Genomic DNA, 22,543 nt, shown 5'->3' on the forward strand with positions numbered 1-22,543 from the left:
ATGTCAAGAAACATTATTCCTTTTTACAAGTGAATAATTTTTGCTATGGTTTAATTAGTTACAAGTGAAATCGACCAAATCATTATTAGATTCTTAAATCTAATTTATAAGATCAAATATACGGCGGCTTACACGTTTCGGTTGATTATTCATACATTTTACATGGGACGGTTATGCATATTTTAAAACAGCGTGACAACGAATTTAGTGAAAGTAGATTCACAGGAATGAGATATAGAGAAGTGAGTTTAATAAGTGAATTTTGAATGTTAATCAGATTAGAATATAAGATAATAGCTGTCAACCGGTACATATTCTGAAAATTTCTATTTCTCTGTGTGCAATTAAAAAAAATATTTCGTATGTAATTTTGCCACTTGGGGATTACTTTCACCTCTGTTACGGGGATATAATAATAACTCGCTAAAGGCTAAAATCTCAAAAGGCTAAAAGTATTAAAAGAGAATAAATTATCATAAAGATAGCATATGTAATATAATTTCGAAAGAATTTGAATTGAATTTTCGATAAAAGATTAAATAGATATTGTGTGGAAACATAAATTTAATAATATATTTTTCCAATTGTTTTAATAAATTTATGTTTTATTTTTTTATTAAAAAAAATATATACTTATATTTATAAATTAAACAAATTTTTCTTTATATTTCTATAAATTATCGATATTTTTATCTTTTAAAAACAAAAGTTTTTAATGAAATTAATTTTGAATATTGTCAACGAATCGTCATCATTCCAAGTTTTTCGTATCAAAAAATAAAAATTTTACTCAATTTTTTTGATAGTTTTAAATTTTGTTAATAAAATTTTAATCTTAAAATATAAATCGAAAGAAATTTATTTTTTAAAAACAATAACAAAATTTTGAATCATTTAGAAGAAAATTTGATATCATTTTTCATTTTAGTTCACATATTTTTACGTTAAAAAACTATATGCAGGATAAGAAAACTATTTTATAAAACAATGTATCGACATTATACTCTTATTTACTGAAACCAGTAACGAATTAATTTCGAAACTTGTCAAAAAGTTTCATTATCGAGTTCCAATAACGATAACGCTGTTTTAAAATATGTTTAAAATACTACTAAAAAGTTAATATGTTCGAACTACTAAACAAATATAAGGATGTATCCAGGAAAAATAAAATAAAAAGTTTCTCTAAAAAGTTCACCAACATCAAGATACATTTTTACACCGATACTTTCATCCATGACATAGTACGCAAATTGCGACTAATGACAATCGAACTTATGCTCGATGTTGTTTCGAAGTTGTGAGACTTTGAACAAAACGAGAAGTGTATTCGTGTTTCTCGACTATATAATATGATAAAATGTATAACAAATGGATCAAAGTGCTACCAAGCAATTAGGTATGAGAATTTTTTGTCGAAATCGTTTTGTTTAAAAAATTTCACTGACAAACGAACGATTTTCTGATTATCTCTTCTCAAATTATTCTACGTTCGTCAAGTTGCAACTTACAGACAGAACAGGAATGACTTATTTAAAATTATAAAAGAAATTTTGAATTCGTTGATATTAATCGAATATTTAAATATTCGTCAATATAATAAAATTTCTGAAATTGTGGTATGTATTAATTAGAAATGATGATGATGCATCGATGCTTTTTGATATTTAAACATCAATACATATATATCGATATTTCTCTGATGGATTTTTATTGTTTTTTAATTATCTTCTTTTATTACAAAATATATGTAGTTTTTTTCTTTCTTTGAGAAAAAAATATGATAGTTTAGTAGATCATTTAATATTTTTATTATAAATAATATATCAGGCAAATGCTGGACTAACTGAATAAAAACTTTCAAATAAAAAAAAATTTTAGAAAATTTTTAACTGAAATTCTCCAGAATATGAGATTCTCTTTTCTTAAATAAATTTTTAAATAAATTTAAAAAAGATATTGAAACGATATTATAAAAAGAGGCAAAATTAAAAAATGAATAGAATTTTTTTCAGTAAATTTACAGATGTTTCATTTTCAAAAAAATTGCATTTGAAAATTTATTCGCTACACGCTGCACTTAGAATCTGTTTTATTCACTTAATCTGATTGCCAATTCTTATTTTCCACTAGCACTAGACATCTTCAAAATTTTTTTTATCGCGTGATTATTTTTTTCTCTTGCAGCATTCTTTTAAACAATCAGATCTTCGCTGCTCGACATACTGTTACCTCATTTCCTCTATTATATGTATTTATCTTCTCATTTTATCGAGTTATGCTAATCAAAAAAAAAAAAAAAATGGTAATTATTTAGAAAAGATCTTATCGATTTTTTGAAATGAAGAAAAATTTATAGAAGACAAGATTTTGGATAACCATTTTAATTCTGTATATAATTATCAGTTTTAAAAAATGATGGTTATTATTATACTATTATAAAATTTCGTGTATATTATCAATTATTTATATAAATACATTTTATAAATATATAAATATACATTCAAAATGTATAACGAGTGAATTAATATCACCACGCAAATTTGGAAATACGAAAAATCCATGGAATGCGAAAATAAAATATAAAACGATCTTGAATAACCAAAATTATAAATGATAACAATAGCCTTATATTTTGTATTTTTATCGTAGTCATAATTTCATTTACTCAAGAATTGATTTATGTTTTATTTTCCAAGTATTGTTTAAAAAATCCACAGAATGTCCAAACTCGATATAACTTAGTTATTTTGAATTCATCAAAATTTATAAGGAAATAGTTTTTTAATTGATTCACCCGTTATATATCCTAATTATCTGCTATCGTGATATATTCACATAGAAATGGCATATTGATAGATTTCATATAGGTGAAAATAATAACAATAATTTTTTACAAATATTTCAAAAACCAAACTAGTTATACATAAAAAAAAAAAGTTATTCAAAATCTTGTTCTCTATAATATATTTCAAAATCAATGAAAAGTCTTCTTTTTGAAAATTAAAAAATTAAATTAAATTTTGCAGAAAATTAAACAACGCTTAATAAATCCTCTTTCGTATCGCAATTTATATATATATATAATAGATACTGATTGTTATATAAATATTCGATTAAATGTGATTTTAACTTAATATTCGGTTAAATTCGGAATTCACTATTCCGATTTCACATCCTCCATGCGTCTGTTGCCAATGTCTTCCTTCGAATCGAGGCGAAACATGGAAACAAATAACAGTATTCATACGGCAGCTGCACGGTCGCTTATTCGAGTTGAACAGGGACAGCGCTATGGAATTAGATACTCTATCGAAAGAATATACCGCGTCTACATTGTTGTTTGCGAACAATTTGCAAACAGTTTGCAAACCAGCTCTAGCTAGTAAGCAAAATCACTATGATCAAAATTGTGCTATTGTTTCTATATTAATCTGTTAAATTATATCGTACGAATAATGTTATATCCGTGAACACATTTGAAGGATTAATTTTAGAGATCGAGATAAATGAATAATTGGAATAAAAAAAAATATCGATTTATTAAGGTTTTATTTTATCTATTGCACATTATTCTTTCACTAATTATAATATAACTCGTTTATGAGGTGAATAATTTTTTAGATGGAAAATATATATATTTTTGAATTTGAGAATGCAATATAACATTTAATTATGTCACAATTATTTGAAGAATTATAATATACAAGAATTGTTAAATTGTTATATATAATTATTATTAATAAATAATCGTTGTGATAGATTACATTATTATCGAAATCTTTTTATTTGAAGGATTAAAAATAAGTTAGATAAAGCAAGACGGAGATAGAGTGCGCCAGCGGTGTGACAAAGACAGAACTATCTTATTAATTTACTATTACTCTTTATTCAACTTAAGTAAACTTAAGTAATTTATAACTTAATAAATAAGTCTCGATAAATTTTTATATTTCTTTTGATTTCAAGAATCAACTTTTCAAAAATATTCCACTAATATCATTTTCAGAAGATTTTATTGTTATAGTCAAATATTTTTAATCAGAAAATTTTATCAATGTTTTAAAAAGATGGAATTATTACTGAATCGATTCATAACCGATATAAAAAATTTAAATTTATGGGAGTATGTATTTGGGAGAAGAAATTTACATTATTGTATGTTAATGAAAAAATGGTTCATTAAGTCAAGAATTGAACATTATCAAAAATTTTATAACGTATTATTCTTCACCGTTAATGGATGTTGTAAAATTTTACATTTATCATATATTTTATTATATTCTTTTAAAATATTTGTAAATATAAAGATATTCATTCACTAAAAATCTAAAAGATTTATTTATTTTTAGATTATTTTTAGTCAAGGAAAAATGGAGATTTTTCAATACATTTGTCAATAATCCATTTCATATCGATAAAATATACAATACGTTATACATATATAATATCATTATTTCTGACGATGCATGTTATCGGCTTTTATGGAATTGTATGTATGAAATATATAATACATATCATACTAGCTTCAACATAATATCTATACGTATAAAATGTCAAATTCCATTGTAAACTAGTATTCCTGTAACAATTCTTACAAATTTCTCCAATATTTGTCCAATTTAAAAGAATTATAAAATAAATTGTAAAAAGAGAAGACTAAAATTCTATGTCTTATACATATAAGCTTCTGTTTTAAATAAATAATACAAATATATACATATTAAAATACAAATATTTTGTTTTGTAATGTAAAATTGAAGAATTTGAAAAAAAAAAATAAGATTTTTCATAGGTATAAGTAAAATTACTATTGATAATTATACTATCAATTGTTTACAATTAATTAATTGTTTTGTTATTTACAAAATTATACCAAAAAATTCGTTATTTATTAAAAAAAAAATAATTCTAAATTTTATTTATGAAAAAATATAATAAATATTAATTATTGATACACACAATATTAATATGTTTCAAATGAAAAGTATTAAAAATAATTATTAAAATACTTTCATCGAAATAAAATAACATTTAACGATTTATAGTTGTGGTAATAAGTAAGATACAAATCATTGAAAAAAATATTCAAGATGTATTAAATAAAATTAATAATTGAAATGATAATTTTAAAAATTCTTTTTTTTTTTTCGTCACAAAATTTGGTCAGAAAAAAATAACCAACGAAGATAAATAATTAATGATTAACTCTTTACAAAATTTTATTACAAAAAAGAATTAAAAAATACTTTAAAATTACTGCAAAAAATCAAGGAATTTATGTCTTACATATTTTCACCAAGTGAATAATGTTACGAATCAGTAAAAATAAAAATAAAAAAAAAATTCTCCATTTAATTTCAATTATTATTTTTATTATTATATTATTCAACTTAATATTATGTGTAATTTAATATCAACGTGTAAACAACATATAAATTTACATTTGAAATATATTAAATAATAACTCTAATATTAACTCATCTGTTTAATTTATTTATTTATTTACTATCGACATATCGAAACAAGAGTTTTTGCAACATGTAAAAACATGACGGGATCCAAAAATTCCTGGCATTTGCGAATGTTTTAGTTCTAATTTTTATCAATTCACCTTCACGGCTCGATGCAACGCCTCTGGGAGCGCCGACAAGTTTTCGTAAATTGCCAACAATCCATGGAATTGCTCTATAACTGAAATGAATTCCGATTGGAAAAAAACGAAGGAAAACGGCATAAAATGCAAATTGCAAACTCGTATCGGTTGGCAATCGTTTTAAAAAGAACGAGCTTTTGGAAATTGGAAAAGATCGATAATAGAGTCTTAAGGATAAGGAGTAATTTAATTTAATCGAAGATATCTATGATAAAAGTGATGTATCGTTTATTTATTATTTTAATAAAATTACTTTTATTATTTTAGATTTATAAAAATTATTAGTCTTAGAATTCGGAAAAATTCATTCCAAATATAATTATTACAATTTATTGATTAAAAAATGATATGTTATAATTTTTATTGCATTTTCTTCAATTTTAAATTCATTTAAAAATATCACAAATTATTCTAATATTTTTTATCATAAATCTTAATAAATATGTTTATATGTTGTTTATTGCATATATTAATATGTCATAATTTTTTTTTAATTTATAATAAATATAATAGTTGAAAACAATTGATAAAACTAATTATAATATTCAAGAGAAAAATATATCATATATACCAATATAATTAATGGGCCATTTTTTTTTTGAAAATTTATAAATAAATAAAATGCTTAAAATGTTGCACTCGAAATATAAAAAAGTATTGAAAGTTTAAAGATTGATTTCATCTCCTCAAAAAAGGACGATTTCTGATGATTCTGGTAATTCTGTCATAATCATTTCATTAAAATCACAATTTTTGAAATAGATAAATTTCTCTGCATGATATTGTTCAAATACTTTCAGCTATTAAAAAAAAAAAACAAATAGAAAAAAAAGAAAATTATAAAGAAAATTAAATATTACTTAAAATTAATATCTAGTTGCTTACTAATGATTTAAAAGAATCGCTTAAAATATATGGAAAATATATCTTAAAGCTATATTGAAATATTACAATACAAGTTTTTAAAATAGAGGACATGATGAACAGGATATCAAAATAAAAAAAAAAAAAAAGGAAACAAATTTCTGGACCTGTGCGAGTGGTTGGTTTGAATTTCATGTTGAGAGTCCTTGGAAAAATTTTGTCTCGGTGAAAACCATCGTGATTGACGAAGCGTTAATCCTCGAAACGACTCACTAAAAAGCACTTTGTCTCCCTATCTCCTCGAAAATTTTCTTCTTCTGCAAGATAAGAAGCGCTGATGAATATCAGGCCTCTGACGAATTTCTCCTCTCTTTGAACGGATTTCCCTTTGTACAGAACGAACGGAACGAAAGGAACGAAGATTTTTATGAAAATTCCAGTTCAAAGTAATCATCGAACGTTTTCAAATTTTATATTAATACACATTTTATTCTTACTAATGCATATTATTAACGATTAGTTTCAAATATAACTTCGTCTCAAGACTTAAACAAAATATGTTTTTATTATGTTCGAATTATGAAAAATATAATAATTTATAATATTTCAAGATATATAAATAAAAAAATATTTGAAAAATAAGAAACAATTGAAGCAAAATAAATAAATATGAAAATGAATATTAGATATTAATATACGAGTTAATGGTCAAATAATGGCGCTAGTATCGCGTCAATCGTTATCATATATTAAAAATGCAAATAGTATATATATATCTATCTTTTATTAGTGTAAATGTAATACATACATATATATATATATATATATATATATATATATATATAGAATAATAGAAAGAAATTAAACATTTCAACAAATTTATTATTATAATTAATTTATTATTAAACTAATTGTTATTTTAAATATAATCTTTTGTTCCATTAAATATGAATGAAACAAAATGTTAAAAATGAAAGAATAATATACGATATTATTCTTTCTTATCATTTCTTTTTTCTTCGATATTGTTCAAATTTATGGATTAAATATATTATAAATAAATATGTTAATGCATTTATGAAAAATTCAAATGTATAAAAATATGCAAAATGTGCATGATGTGTAAAAAGATATAAAATATCTCAAATAAAATACAAGGTAAAAAACATTATGCAAAAATTGACTTTGACCTTTTAAATTGCAGTCTTACGCATATTTACGCATATATTATCACGCATATATATATAAAATTCCACGTAATACTTAATCTTTTTTTGCATATCTTGAAAACTAAGCAATAGCAATTTAAAATGTGTTCTATTTTAAAGAGAAAAACATGAAAGATATGAAAAAATATTTTAAACAGAATTTATAAAGAAAGTATCGTTATTTATTTGACCTTCGAAAAGTTTATAAATATTTGAATGCATTAAATTAGAGCTTACATTTTTTATTACATATTATTATTATTATTATTAGCTTCGAAACCTAATTTTTGTATTGAAAAAAAACTATCATCTACTCAATTTTTCAATTTTATAAATTATAATGCGATATTATAACAAATTAAATCTTTTAACACATCACTTATGAAATGATCAATACCTTAAAACATTTCAATTGAAGTGGATACGAACGAGGATATGAAGAATTTGTAGATTTATTTCCTCTGTTAATAGTCATGTAAAACAAGATTATCGTCCCGTAATTAACCGTATTTGCGGATCTGTGTTGATTTCTCATCGGACATAAGAAGATCAAAGGGGAATTCATGGGAAAACGAGGAAAATGTTGCTTGAACCCGCATACAGTATTTGGCATTATAACGTTACAACTCGTTACAGTGTCTGGCATCACGATGAGGACTTCATTGTGAAGCTCGGTACTCTAGACATTGTAGACTGATGCCTCAGCTTAATTGGAGTGTTACATACTCCGTTTTCCCTCAACCGCCCACCTCCTTCCAGTTAGCGTTATAAGTAGAAGACTATGCTGGTGCTTATAGTGAACTTGTGTTGTACCAATGTGACGATACGTTTTCATTCACCTATCTTAATTACACTTCGATGAACTAAGACAATATTCACAATTATCCTACTTGTCCTTTAACTTATCGCCCTCGTCTGGTTAATTAAGCAAGATATCGTTGCTCAGGACACTTTGGTAATTAGGAAGAATTCTCGATAGGAAAATGGGGAGTGTGAAGAAGGAAGCGAAATATATGCAAGGTGATACGAAAAAAGAGAAAATTTTGTGATTTAATGACTTTTTCTTTAATTTCGACTACTTCGTTCCGTTGTTTTCTTTTTGTTTGTGCAAATTTATTGCTAATAAAGAAATCAAGAATTATTTTATTTTTATATAAATAGACTGGATACGTTTGAACAGAGAATGAATTTAGGGTTTTTTTTTTTTTTTTTTTTTGATTATTAAACTAAAAAAGCAGTAACAAGCATTAAAACGTAAAATGACAAATCAGATGAGGAAAAGAATTCTGATAAATACAAGGTTAAAAAAATTATAATATTTTTGAAATTGTAAATATATTTATATTTTTCGAAAACAATAAATTCTATAAAAAATGTTAAATAAATAAATTTTGTCAATCTTTGCAGTTGCAAAATCTTTTTATAACTTAGAATTTTTGAATTGTATTTCAAACAAAGATATCATATCAATTGCGTTTAATTTATATAAATATAAATACAATATTTTGTAGAGATATATATATTAGCATCGTTGTAATTAACACGAACAATTCTGATTTATACAACAATTGATAGCAATCGGTTTTTACTCGAACCTTTAAACCTGAGAACAAAGAGAAAGCTTAACACGAGTTTAACAACATGAATAACATTCGTAATTATCGTAATACTCTATTATCCCGGTGTTTGCATGCTCGTATCCATAATCTCGGTCGCTAAATGACAATTTATCGTGACTTTAGACATTAACGTTACCAAAAAGCTTAAATAAATTCTAGGAATTTGAAAATTATTTAAAAAATCGAATGATTGACATTTTATTATTTGAATTGATTAAATTTCCTTTGATGAGAAAATTATAATATAATTATAAATATATTTTCTGCTCAATAATTATATCCAAAGAATAATTATATCTAAGAAATAACTACTTGAGATTTAATTTATTGCAGATTTATTATTTTTAATATTGATATTTAAAATCAATTCATTTGAAATAATAAAAAGTTTCGAAGAGTAACGAATTATATCGTGACTTTTTTTATATAAAAATTTAAAGAAAAAAATAATTACCAAAATATCCTAATTCCTAATAAAATTCGTTCATTAAATTCTAATCAGATATCGTACAATGATAAAATAACATAATCGATGATCAATCGTACGACAATCGTATAATCGTTTTTGTATTTTCTAAAAACCAATAATTTTGTAAAAAAATAATATTATATTTTTACAAAAATTGTGTACGCATTGTAACAATTTTAATTTTAAACAGTACGACATTGATATTCAAAATTGCAAGAAAAATCAGTTACAAAGCATGTATACATATTTATATTTATTTTTATTTATTTGTTTTAGATTTATTTCATATAAGATATTAAAAACTTTTTAATGTTTTATTAACTTATTATTTAAATATTACGCAGATGTCATTTGGAGGGCAAAAAGTGGTAGTAGCATATTTATATCTCATATAAATAGATTTTTTACAATGATTTATATCGTTTTTAATCGAATAAAATATGATATTTTCATTTTGATTATGCTTTCCAATGCAGATGAATTATTTTATTGAATCAGAATTCAACAAAATTTTAAAGAAGTGATTTCCTTGTTGAAAAAAAATTTTCTTCAATAAGAATTTTGACAATAAACTTTGGACCAAATAAACTTGATTAATTTAAAAATATCGTGATTAAATTAAACAATTCGCAGGCAGACACCGTAATGCAATATCGATAAATCTTTTAATGAATTAATTAAATTTACAATAATTCGATTCTATATAACGGTGATAAATATTGCTTTTAATCATTAATTTCCTATTATTATATTCATTTTAATGACATTCATATACAGTTATCTCATTATGTAATTTCATTTGAAAATTTTAGGTTAACTTTTATTTATAATATAACATTATTATAAATTTCAATTACACGTTTTTTTATTTTTTATTAAAAAAACTTATTTTTTTTTTTAGATTTTAAATATTCGATATTTTAAAATATCAAAATAATATCAATTGATGGTTAACTAATTAATCTTCAATTTTGGATTAATATATTATTCTAAATTTTTTTAACAAGAGTGTATTATTCAATTGTGATTTTGCATCATATATTTAAAATTTATCAGAATGGCTATAATAGACTTTGAATTACTTACAATGTTACTTTTGCTTGATTTCCTATAGATTAAAAATTAATAAATAAATGTCAATAAATTTATCAATAAATGTCAAAAATTTAACAAGTATTCAATGATTAGAATTGGAAAAAATTTTAAATTTAAGATGAGATATTAAAAACTGAAATATTTTTAATAAATATTTGAAAATAACATTTCATTTGATATTTAAAAAATATACATAAAAATATTATCTTATTTCATATTCAATCTATTAGAACTTGAGTCATATTTCTATTATTTTGCAAAATTAAATATTTTATCTCTGAATATTGCATTTTAACATATTATAATATTTAAAAAAAAAATACATGACACGTACAATTTTTATTCAAATTTAAAAAATTTAGTTCATGGCAGAATTTTAGAGTATATTATACTAGATAAATAAGTGGTGCTAAAAACCAACACTAGGTAATAAAGAGTTAAATTAAATTATTATTTTATTTAAATCATGAACAAGTACTAAATTTACTATTTACTAAATACTATCAAAAATAGGAGATACAAATTTGAACAAGTAAAAATTTTACGTTTATGCAATTGAATATTTTATTTACCATCTCATTATATTATACATACATATATGTACTGTAACTCTAATTTATCGCATTATAAAATGTTAAAAGTAGAAAATATTTATTCGAAATATTATTTTCTTATGTTTCTACGAAATACTTCAATATAATTTCCCTATCAGCTCTGTTAATAATTTACAAACATCGTACGTATAATAATTTGAATTAAACGTTGAATTTGATCCCAATTAATCACGTGTAACTACAACAATTGAAAAGAGAGTAACAAAGTAAAAGTAACAAAGCAACGGCATTTTTTTCTCTCTCGCTTTCCTCCAAATAAACATCGCGGCTCGGTTAAAAATCAATTGGCGCGATGTTTCTCTTTCCGGTGGCGGTCGAATAAAACCAGGTGAAAAACGCATTTTAAGCAGAACGATTTTCGGACTGAATTTAGATTCTGGTGTGCCAGTGTCGCATTACTCTTTCACTCCATTCTATGCCCACCTGGGAAAAGTGAAGAAAAAAAAAGAAAAAAAAAAGAAAAAAAAGAGAGAGAAATCGAAAAAGGAACGAAAACAAGAAACGGTGAAAAAAACAGGAAAAGAAATGACCGCAGACGCATAATTAGAGAGCAGGAGAACGAAAACGTCGTGTCTCGAGATATCGTTTGCTGAAAAAAAATGCTGAAATTTCGGTGGTGGGCTCTAAGGGCGCGACTTGGGGGTTGGTGAGGGGGTGAAGGGTACAGTGGAAGGAAAGGAGAAGGGAGGCAAGAGACGACGACGACGACGACGACGACTTGCTTTAATTAAATGCCCGTAATTGCGTTTCCCGCTAATTACCACGACTCCCCCGAGAAGCGTTATACTACGAACTCGAGAAAAAAAAAAAAAAGAAGAAAAGAAAAGAAAAGAAAAAAGGAAAAAATTCGGGACCTGAACTTTGTTAAGTATTCTTTTTTCTCGTTTAAAGGTGTTCGAGAATCTAGGTGCTTATAAGTACCGAGCTCCCCATCGCTCTCTGCAAATGAATCGGCGTCGTTCGTGTACGTCTTCTCGTCAAATCATAGATTGCCATCTACGAGATGGATACGTATTCTTTCTCATTACAACGTGCGATACAGTGCCATGGAACATTTTTCTTAATAAATTAAAATTCGTGTGTTTAAATTATGAAAATGAGATGAATTTATTCCCTTCGAGGAATGGCAGTTGAGGTTATGTTAGGTTAGTTGCGGTTGTTTTATAAATAATTTTTACGTGAAATTGATTTTCACGAATATTTCGATTGAAATAATAAATCATATTAAGGTAAAAGAAAATTTATTTATCGTGTTTATTTTTCGTGTTAATTATTTTCGTTCGTTACAAGATTTATTGTAAATTAATATTACTTTTTACTCGTTTAAAAGTGGTAATACATAGTGGTTCTAAAAAGTATTGGCATATTCTTTAAAACATTATAATTTTGTTTAAAATTGGACCTAATGATTTGAATTGTTCTGAGAAGTTGAAAGGATTAGATTATTACATAACGTGTAAAAATAAAATATTAAGAAAATAATATTTAAAGATCACTTTAAAAATATATCTTTTAAATTTGTATCAATTGTGGTACATTATAAAAATTTCATTTAACTCTTTAAAATAATTCAATTCGATATTTCTTATTATTCTATTAAATTAAAATTTTAAAAAGTTATCTTAAAGAATGTGTTAATCCACTATATCTTTATATAAAATTGTTGTAATTCAACAAATACAAGCTGATAGGTTATCATTTTGATCGGCCTCTGAATTTATCAGTCAGTTCCATGAATAAGATTATATAAAATCTTCAATGACATTTCTATATCTCTTCAAGCTATAATATTTCTATAAAAATCTATAGAATTGAATGCAAAATCGCCAAAATTTTCATGTTGTGTGGAAAAGATGATATTGCATAGAGTTATGTACTTATTTACATATATATATCTCAATGCAATGTGAATGCATTATGAGAAAATTCATGATACTATAATCGGAATTTCTGTGTATCTCTATAATTCGAAATCTTTTATAAAATCATAATTTTTATTAATTCTTTTCCAATCTTAAAAGCCATAATTCAACAATGTTGCAAGGTTATTAAAAAAATTTTTTTTGTGAAAAAAATAGGAGAAAATAGTACAATCAGTGAGCTAGTGATTTATATTATATTATAATTAAATTTGTCATCAGAATTGCGAGAAAAAAATATTATCTGTGAGAAAAAATGGGAAAAAATGATTTACATTACAGAGAAATGAAAGCAAACGAATAAATAATGAATAAAAGATTAATATCTAATTCTACTTGCAATATATATTTAGATATTTTATTTTATTTTTATAACTAGAATTTAAAATAATTCAACCTTTATAAATCAAATTTTTATTACCTATGTATGTCTCTAAAACTCGTGTCCAAAATTTATAAATAATTTTCATTTCAGTTAACTATTAATTTACAATATATTATTAATGATAACGTTACCTCGATTATCAAAGTTTATATAGCGTTTATACATCAAATTAATGTTGTGCATAATCATGCAAAATACTTTACGCATAATTGTTGGATAAATTATTTTAATAAACTGGTCTCAAAATATTTATACAAGAATTATAATTATAAAGTTTCCAGTATTTAAATATGGAAAATAGATTGATTTCTATTTCTCTTTGTTAGTATGAAAAATAACATTTTAAAAATAATATAATTTTTATTAAAAAATCGGATAAAGTTTATAATTATAATATATATAATAAATATTGTATACACCGTGTAACTTTTTATATAATTGTTGTTTGTTGCATAATTATTATAAATGTAAAATTTCTATTTAATAAAATGTACATGACATTATACTTATAACATTAAATGTAGAAAATCGAAATTGATATATATGTATCTGAGATTTTTAATTGTCCAATTTTTTAATATGACTGTAATTTACATAATTGTTGTATAAATGAATTTAATATCATTCATTATGAAAATTGTCTAATTTTCTATTATAATTTTGAATAATTTGATTAAAAAATTTACACTCCAGATATATATGAAATATTTCAAATATCCAAAATTTAATTAACGAATGATCAACAGTCAGTCAATAGTAAATTTAAAAATACTTTTTGTCTTTTTTCCAATATATATCTAAAATCGATAAAAATATCTCACATTTTTAATATCTGTATTTTAATATGCTCTAATCTTTTAACCATAAAAGTAGAAAATTATCAATTTTGAATTGAATTTGAATTGTCAATTTTTTAATTAAATTTAATAATATCTTTTTAATATTTTTTAAATATTATATATTAAACTTATATATTCATTTTTATATATAATTACATACAATAATAAGTATTAAAATCAAAAATTTAAATTGACTTATCCAAAGTAATTTTTAATTCCACGATCAAAAAAAAAAAAAATAATTAAAACATTTGAAAAATAATTGGAACTTTTAATTTATTTTGGAATTATAATTTTATACACAATGTGCGTATAATGTATATTTGATAACTATTAATTGTGCATCTTTTGAAATAACAAATTTGAAATCCATACGAATAAAATAACTCTTGTATCTCGCTCAAATTACTATTACGAGTTACATTTTGTATGAGATGAAAATTATTTTAATCTTCAGATGATTATTTAATTTATTGTTCATGAATTATATAGCGATTAATATGTCTTTAGTTGAATTTCTATCTTTTGGATTGTTATAGAATATCTTGATGGTACAATCGAGCAGAATGTGATGCCACGTTATCGAAAAAATAAATCGATATAATAAAATTTTTTCATTTTAAATAAAAACTTCGAAGAGAATAAATCAAGTTTGAAAATTTTTGAAAATAAAAGTAATGGCTAATGAAACGAATGAATTATCAATAGATAGTTAATCTATATGTAAAAATAAGCAATCGAGATGGAAGCAGAACAAGATGATAGTGTAATAATATCTTTTTTATTTCATCTGCAATGCAAATTTCAATTGTTTGTAATTTAATAAATAAATTTTATCGATATTTTTATTTATTAATTTTTATATTTATTTAACCTCTATAATCGAATTTTCTTTATTACATGAGCATATTAATTCTATGTATAATATCTGTGTAATTTTCTGTAAAATAGCATAACGAGATTTTCTCTGTTTAAAAATATTTTCATCGACTTTTAATTATCAATAACTAAAAAATAAACTGAAAACATAAGTTTCTTTATTTTTGATTTTTGTTTTATTTTAATTTGATTGAAATTTTTTACCATCACAACATTTAAATCATTAAAATATCTTTTATTAACATCATTTGAACTATACATTTCTATAAAATTTCAAATTTTTTTGAATATTTAAATTAAAATTAAATTTCTCTTAAATCAAAAATGTTAAGTGAATTTTTTTTTATTGTTTTTAAAAAGACATAAATATTATCATTGTATAAACCTTTCAGTTACGCAATTAATTCTCATATTATGTGAACTATGTTTCTGCACATGGATGCATTCAAGTAGAAAATAAGTTTGATATTTTGGAAGATGATTTATGACTTTATCTGAGTCGTCGTAAGACGAAGGAACTGTTATTAGTATTGGGGGACTCGACAACTGTTCATGACATAATCATTAATATCTATTAAAACATCGATTGAAATACGACGAGAACTAATTGATAATAGTGAAAATAAGTTGCAAAATTTGCTATCTACTCTTACAAAGAGTAGTTCCGTAGAAATGAAGCCTTAATGAGGTCGGTAATGTGTATGAAGATAAAGTACTTTTAGTATCCGTTAATTCACTTCGAATTTAATTGGATCTTACCATGATCTTGCTGTGATATAATACCTATCTTGTATTTTTGAAATATAACACCTGTTATTCGAAACAAGAATTGCCGGAAGAAGAAAATTGCACGAGACAAAGCTTCACTATGTAAAAATGAATAAATAATCGAAGAAAAAGTTTATTTTATAATTATTTTATAAAAAAAATTTTATTTTCTAATTTCAAGACTAATTTCTACTATTATTTTATCATTATTGGTAGAAAGAGTATAAATATTATTATATCAATTCTGTCTAATTCAAAATTTATATTTAAGATTTCATTTTTATATGTTAAGTAAAAAAAAAAATTTAAACTGTTCAATTATATTCTGTTATTTTCAGATACCTATATACAGGCATATACCTGATGTGTGAATTATTCCATGCAGTTGCTGCAGAGATTTGCATAACGTTTGCATACAGGTTTAATTCTTGAATGTGATGTTTAATAATTTTCGTGTCAATTTAATCCATGAATGCTTATATCCATGATACAGACAAAATTAATGCCACATACGATCGCTATTTGATCTTAGATATTGATATTTATGAACAAAGAATATTATATTATATCTTATATTTACTATATATAAATTATATTCATTATTGGAATCTTAACTTTCAATCAAACTTTGCAAACATAATTTTATCAAAGAAAAAGTAAATTGCAATCAAATATATATGTATTCGTTGTTTTCTCTAACAAAAAAGAAGACAAATTAAAAAAAAAACATAATATTTTTGTACTATTTTATTTATACAATTAAAATTTATTATTGTTTATATATTTTAAAATATTTTTTGTAATGTATAAACATAAGAAATTAATCAAAATTTTATATTATTATAATTTATGTCGTAATTCGTTCTTTCAATTTGTTTTGATAAAAACACTTTATTATGTGTCACTAAAAATCCAAAATGCAAAAGAACATGATACAATATCGATTATAATATAAATCTATGGAAAAAAAATTTTATACTTTTTTAAACAGTAAAACTACAAAAAACTTAAAGGATCAAACATAAACTTTCATTATTTATTTTTCTCAATTTTTCATCTTTTTTTACAAATTATTTTTGAATTAATTTATCCATAAAAATATATAATAATATAATAACTATAATAAAATAATAAACTTTTTTTTATTCCATTACTTTAAAGAAAGACATTGAATTATTTTAATACATTTAAGTTATTTTACATTGAACAAAGGACATCAAATATCTAAAATGATGAAATAATGAAATAAATATATACCAAATATATATATATTGATGTAGAGATAATTGTAAAAGTTTATTAATTTATTAGAAATAGAGAATTAATAATAATATACCGCGCATATATTATATAGTTATGTTTTTAATAAGGAGTAACAATACTTTGAAACGAGTGGTTAGAATGCAATCGCATGTTAGCGTTGCATTACGACATTAAAATCTCATTTAGCAACTGACTGCGGGTTTTCTGCAGTTGAATTTACAATGCAAATCAAGCGAGAAATAAAAATGCTCTCAAGCCAAGCTCGAATGTGTAACGCATTCTTTTCATGTTAAAATTTCTACGTTAAGTACATTGAGTGGAAAAAAGACTTCAAATTTTTATGTAAATTCAAAACACGTTCCCGTGCACCGAAAAAAAAGAAAAAGAATGAAAGGAAGGTATTATATATATATATATACTACGCGCAATACATTTGTACGAATTTCATTGAATTGTCGAATCGAAAAGTCATTTTCGTTGTTTCAAAAAAAATTTGATGTTTTTAATTTATTCAAGTGATTTCTCTTTTACTTTGTTACTTTCATAATTAGTTGATCATAAAATATATTGTAAATATATGTAAATATATAATATATTATACAATATATAATTATGTATTTATTGTTAATAATTATATATTGTTTTTAATACTAAATATATTAATAATCTAATCTAAAAATAAGAATAAAAAAATATTATAATGAAATATAAAAAAAATTTATGATATAAAAATATAATATATTATTATAATATAATATAATAATATAATTGAAAATTCACGTCATTTTAAAATTCAACTTTAATGATAAAAAAAAGTTTCTAATAAACGTGTTTGATATATCAAAATAATCAAATAAATATTCTTATTTTATTCTTATTCTTATTCTAAGATTAATATATTCCATTTTTCAAATATTCTATGATTTTATTCCACAAATATGTCAAATTTACTCATTAGGACGTTAATAGATTAGAAAATGTTTTCACTCTAACCACAATTTAAAACAGCGATTCTTAATTTCTTTTTTTTAACTCTCTTTAAGTAATTTTTGAAAATAAATAAATAAATACACGTATTCCTAATATTAGATATTTTTTATTCGAATAAAATAATAATTATAACTATAATAACAATTAATAATAATATCACCTCGACCACATTAAATTCGTATCCATAGAAACCAATTATTTTCTCTCAATCATTTGATCTTATACGAATATTCCACAAATTACAGGTTAAGAATCGCTGTTAGAGAGGTTAAGTATATATTGAAATTATAAAACAACATATCAATTTTAATGATCAAGCGACTATTTCTTCTTATTTCTTATTTTATATATGAATATAACTCGATCGATTACATAACCTTTCTGAACACTGAATGATAAAAAAAAAAAATTATCGAACATAAAAGTTTCGTACGTAATACGCATCAGGCCACATTTTGAGGCATATACGCGGACTGCCGTGGTAAACACCCGAATAGTCCATTCCGGCCCTATCCAATATTGACACACCGGGAGTAAAACAATGGAAATATGTTGCGTGGCGAGTGGCGTCGAGGAGAAGCGTAAATATTCAGTAAATTAGCATTAATCTGTTGGCATTCGTATCGGCGTTGCTCAACGGGGCATCCGTTGTAAATGCTTCAAAAATCACGGTACCTCTTCAACAAAATGAATCATTGTTTTGTATTTGTCGATTGTATTGGAACGTGATGCAGGGAAACTTTTTGAAACTAGCATCCCTCCCGTCCATTATATTTTCCAATTTTATACTGCGAAGGGTCAAGGTAGTGAAGGAACGAATATTTTATGAATGGAACTGAAAAATTTGAACAAGATTGTTAAGAAAAAATTTCAAAGTTCTATCTAAATGTAAGTATCATTTTTATAACTTTCATTGCTTTCATTATACAAGTATATACAAGTAAAGGATTATCACTCTTATAAAATTTTAATTGAAAATAGTAAATTCTTTGTTTTTTTTTTTTTTTGAATGCGACATTATGCGATAAAAAATATATAAGATGTTATATTATACATCCATGAAACATCTTTGGAGAGTGTTTAAAAATATAAAAATTGATATACAAAAATGTCGGTTACGGTTTATTTATTAACTTGTAAACTATTGAAGTTTAGATAAAGCGAGACAAAGATAGAATGAGATATTTTATATATGAACTTTTGTATTTATTTAGGTTAAAATCAATATTTCAAAGGTGTTTATGAATATTTTGATATTCTATAAAAATAGTAAGTATACATATAATACAATGAAGAATAAAAAAAGAACAACATAATAATATAATAATATAATGATTAAAAATTCATGCTATTGTAAAATTCATCTTCAGTGATGAATAAAATTTACAATGGATGCGCTTTTGACAAATATTTTACATCAGATATATTTACATACTGTATAATATGTGAGATGTGAAAAATAAAATAATTTTCATTTTTTAATATTGCAATTTTTTGCTTAAATAACAAAACTTCATTTTACTACATTTTTTATTATACGTAGACATTCTATTAGTAATTTATATGTATTCAATTACAAATTTAAATTGTAAATGTATTTAAAAAATTTTTAAACTTGATTTATATGAGAATAAAGTTTTTAATGAAAAAATTTTACATTTTTTTTGTTTTCGATTTATCTTTATATACGATTATTATGTATCTATTTAAATTAAAATGAATTTTAATTGGAACATCCTGTATTTAAATTTGTTTTTCTAAAAAATGCTGGAAGCATAAATATGCAATTTTAACTTATGGATATTTATACTTTAAATGTAAAATGTAAAGATAATTATCGAGATCAATATTTTTCAATTATCAGTATTTACTTTAAAGTTTAATTTTAAAGTTTAATACTATAAAACATCGTTTTATCGTAATCTTAAGTTAAAAATGAAGAAAGACATGCTTATTATATATTATTATTTAAGAAAAATTTTATGCATTCGTAATTTATATAAAAAAGATATTATGAATTGCAATATTTACATGTTGAATTAACTATGGCTTTTTTATTATTAAACAATTAAAAAATTTATTTTTTATATACTTAATATTTTTATCTTATATTTCTTATTCAATATAATAACAACAAAATATAATATATATATACACATTTACTTTACTTATATAAATAAAATATATTTATTTATTATATATTTAAAATTTATATGGAAAATTATACATTTTTAAAAATCATACAGAAAATTTATTTATTATCCATTTAATAATTATAACATTTCATTTAATATATATATATATTAAAAATTTGAAAACTGAAAAATTTTAAATAAAAATATCAAAAGTCACATATTAAACTTATTTATTATGATTAAAGTTTAAATAATACAATAATAATATATTGAAACAAAAGCAACGATAAAATTTCATTGTCAGATGAATATAAAATCAAAGTCAAATTTTTCTTTTATCAAATTATCACTTTTATTTCTGATCTTTTATTCCTAATTAAATAAATTTCGGACGTTTTATTTATTAATTTTTTTTTTGATAAAATAATTATCAATATTAATAAATATTTATTATATATTTATATATACAAATATAATTTATAAATATTATTATTTTATGCAAAAATATGACCACTTCCAAATCTTCGAACGATAATTATATATAATTATATTATTTATTTAAAATAATAAAATATACGTAATATAAAAATTTTTATACGTAATATATTATTTTTATAAAAATCTGTAACGCAATAATTAATAACATAAATTCGACAAAAGCTTTAACATAAGATATTTATATTTTGTTAAACGTTAAAGGTACATTTGATAAAGAGATTTCGAATTGGGAAACGAATTCCCGGTGAGCAAGCATGATTGACATCTTGCCGAAGTTAGAGTGGAAGATCACGCGTAGACACATGACGCGGCTGACATAAACTGTCAAACGTGACGGCAAGAGAACGAGCAGATTGTCCCAGCCACTGTACGTGATCAGCGTGGTCAGCTCTCTAATTTCTCGATATTCCATCGAAGGAACCATAGATCCCTTCGGTCGGTGCGCGTTTAATATCCTCAAGAAGGGATGAGATTCGTAAATTGAAGGAAACTTTCTCAAAGAAATCTGACGTGACACCATTTACATTTCTTTAACTTTGGAAATATACTTTAGAAAGAAAATTTCTCTTATCTGAAATTCTGTTACATACTTTGGATTCGTGATGAATAGACGTGCATCAAAGGTTATATGTATGTAAAAAGTATTCAATTTATTCGATAAAAAATAATTATTTAATAGTATTTGAAGCGAAGAATTAAATGTAAAATATTTAAATTTAAATTTTTTAAAAATGAAATTTTATTAAGAATAATTTTATTCAATTTCAAATCTTTGAAAAGCTAAGTAATTATATAGTATTATCACATAATATTATCAAATATTAAATTTTACCATTTCAAATTTACAATATTAAATTTTACATTTTAAACATATTTCTTTAAATCACGTATCAGTCAAATTTCAACTTTTATATTTCGATTAATTTTTGAGAATACAACAATATTCATAAATAAATTATATAGTCGCTATCCATCTTTTTACTTAATGGCTGTAAAATATTTCTTATTAAACTAAAAAAAAAAAAAAAAACAGCGAATAAAAATTGCTTCCTAAATGTTATTTAATCCACTTAGATTAATTTATCAGTTTCCCCGTAATTTATGCGTTTAATATGAAACAAATTCTCAATTTGCATCTCGGGACACTATTACTTTTAATCTCATCATTCGTACAGGGTGAGTATTTATCTGGATTTATAAGGTAGCTACTACTAAGATTTCATTGTCAACAACTAGTTTCCACTGATTACATAATATTAATTTAACGTGTGATCGCGTAGATTGTCGTAGCAATCTGAAGTCATCTCATAATGGAATTCTGCGAGCGCTTGCGGAAAAATTC

General features: G+C 23.1%; 1 long non-coding RNA gene across 1 annotated transcript; it reads left to right on the forward strand.

The window, feature by feature from the left end:
- Nucleotides 1–18,754: 18,754 nt before the first annotated feature.
- LOC147656488 (uncharacterized) lies at nucleotides 18,755–20,050 on the forward strand. Its single transcript, XR_015294349.1, has 2 exons — nucleotides 18,755–19,456; nucleotides 19,783–20,050. It is a non-coding gene; the product is annotated as an uncharacterized LOC147656488 (long non-coding RNA).
- Nucleotides 20,051–22,543: the final 2,493 nt, after the last annotated feature.

The sequence above is a fragment of the Apis florea genome, unplaced genomic scaffold, assembly GCF_048593485.1.
Source record: "Apis florea isolate Af1SG1 unplaced genomic scaffold, ASM4859348v1 contig_3756_pilon, whole genome shotgun sequence".
Classification (NCBI taxonomy): Eukaryota; Metazoa; Arthropoda; class Insecta; order Hymenoptera; family Apidae; genus Apis; species Apis florea.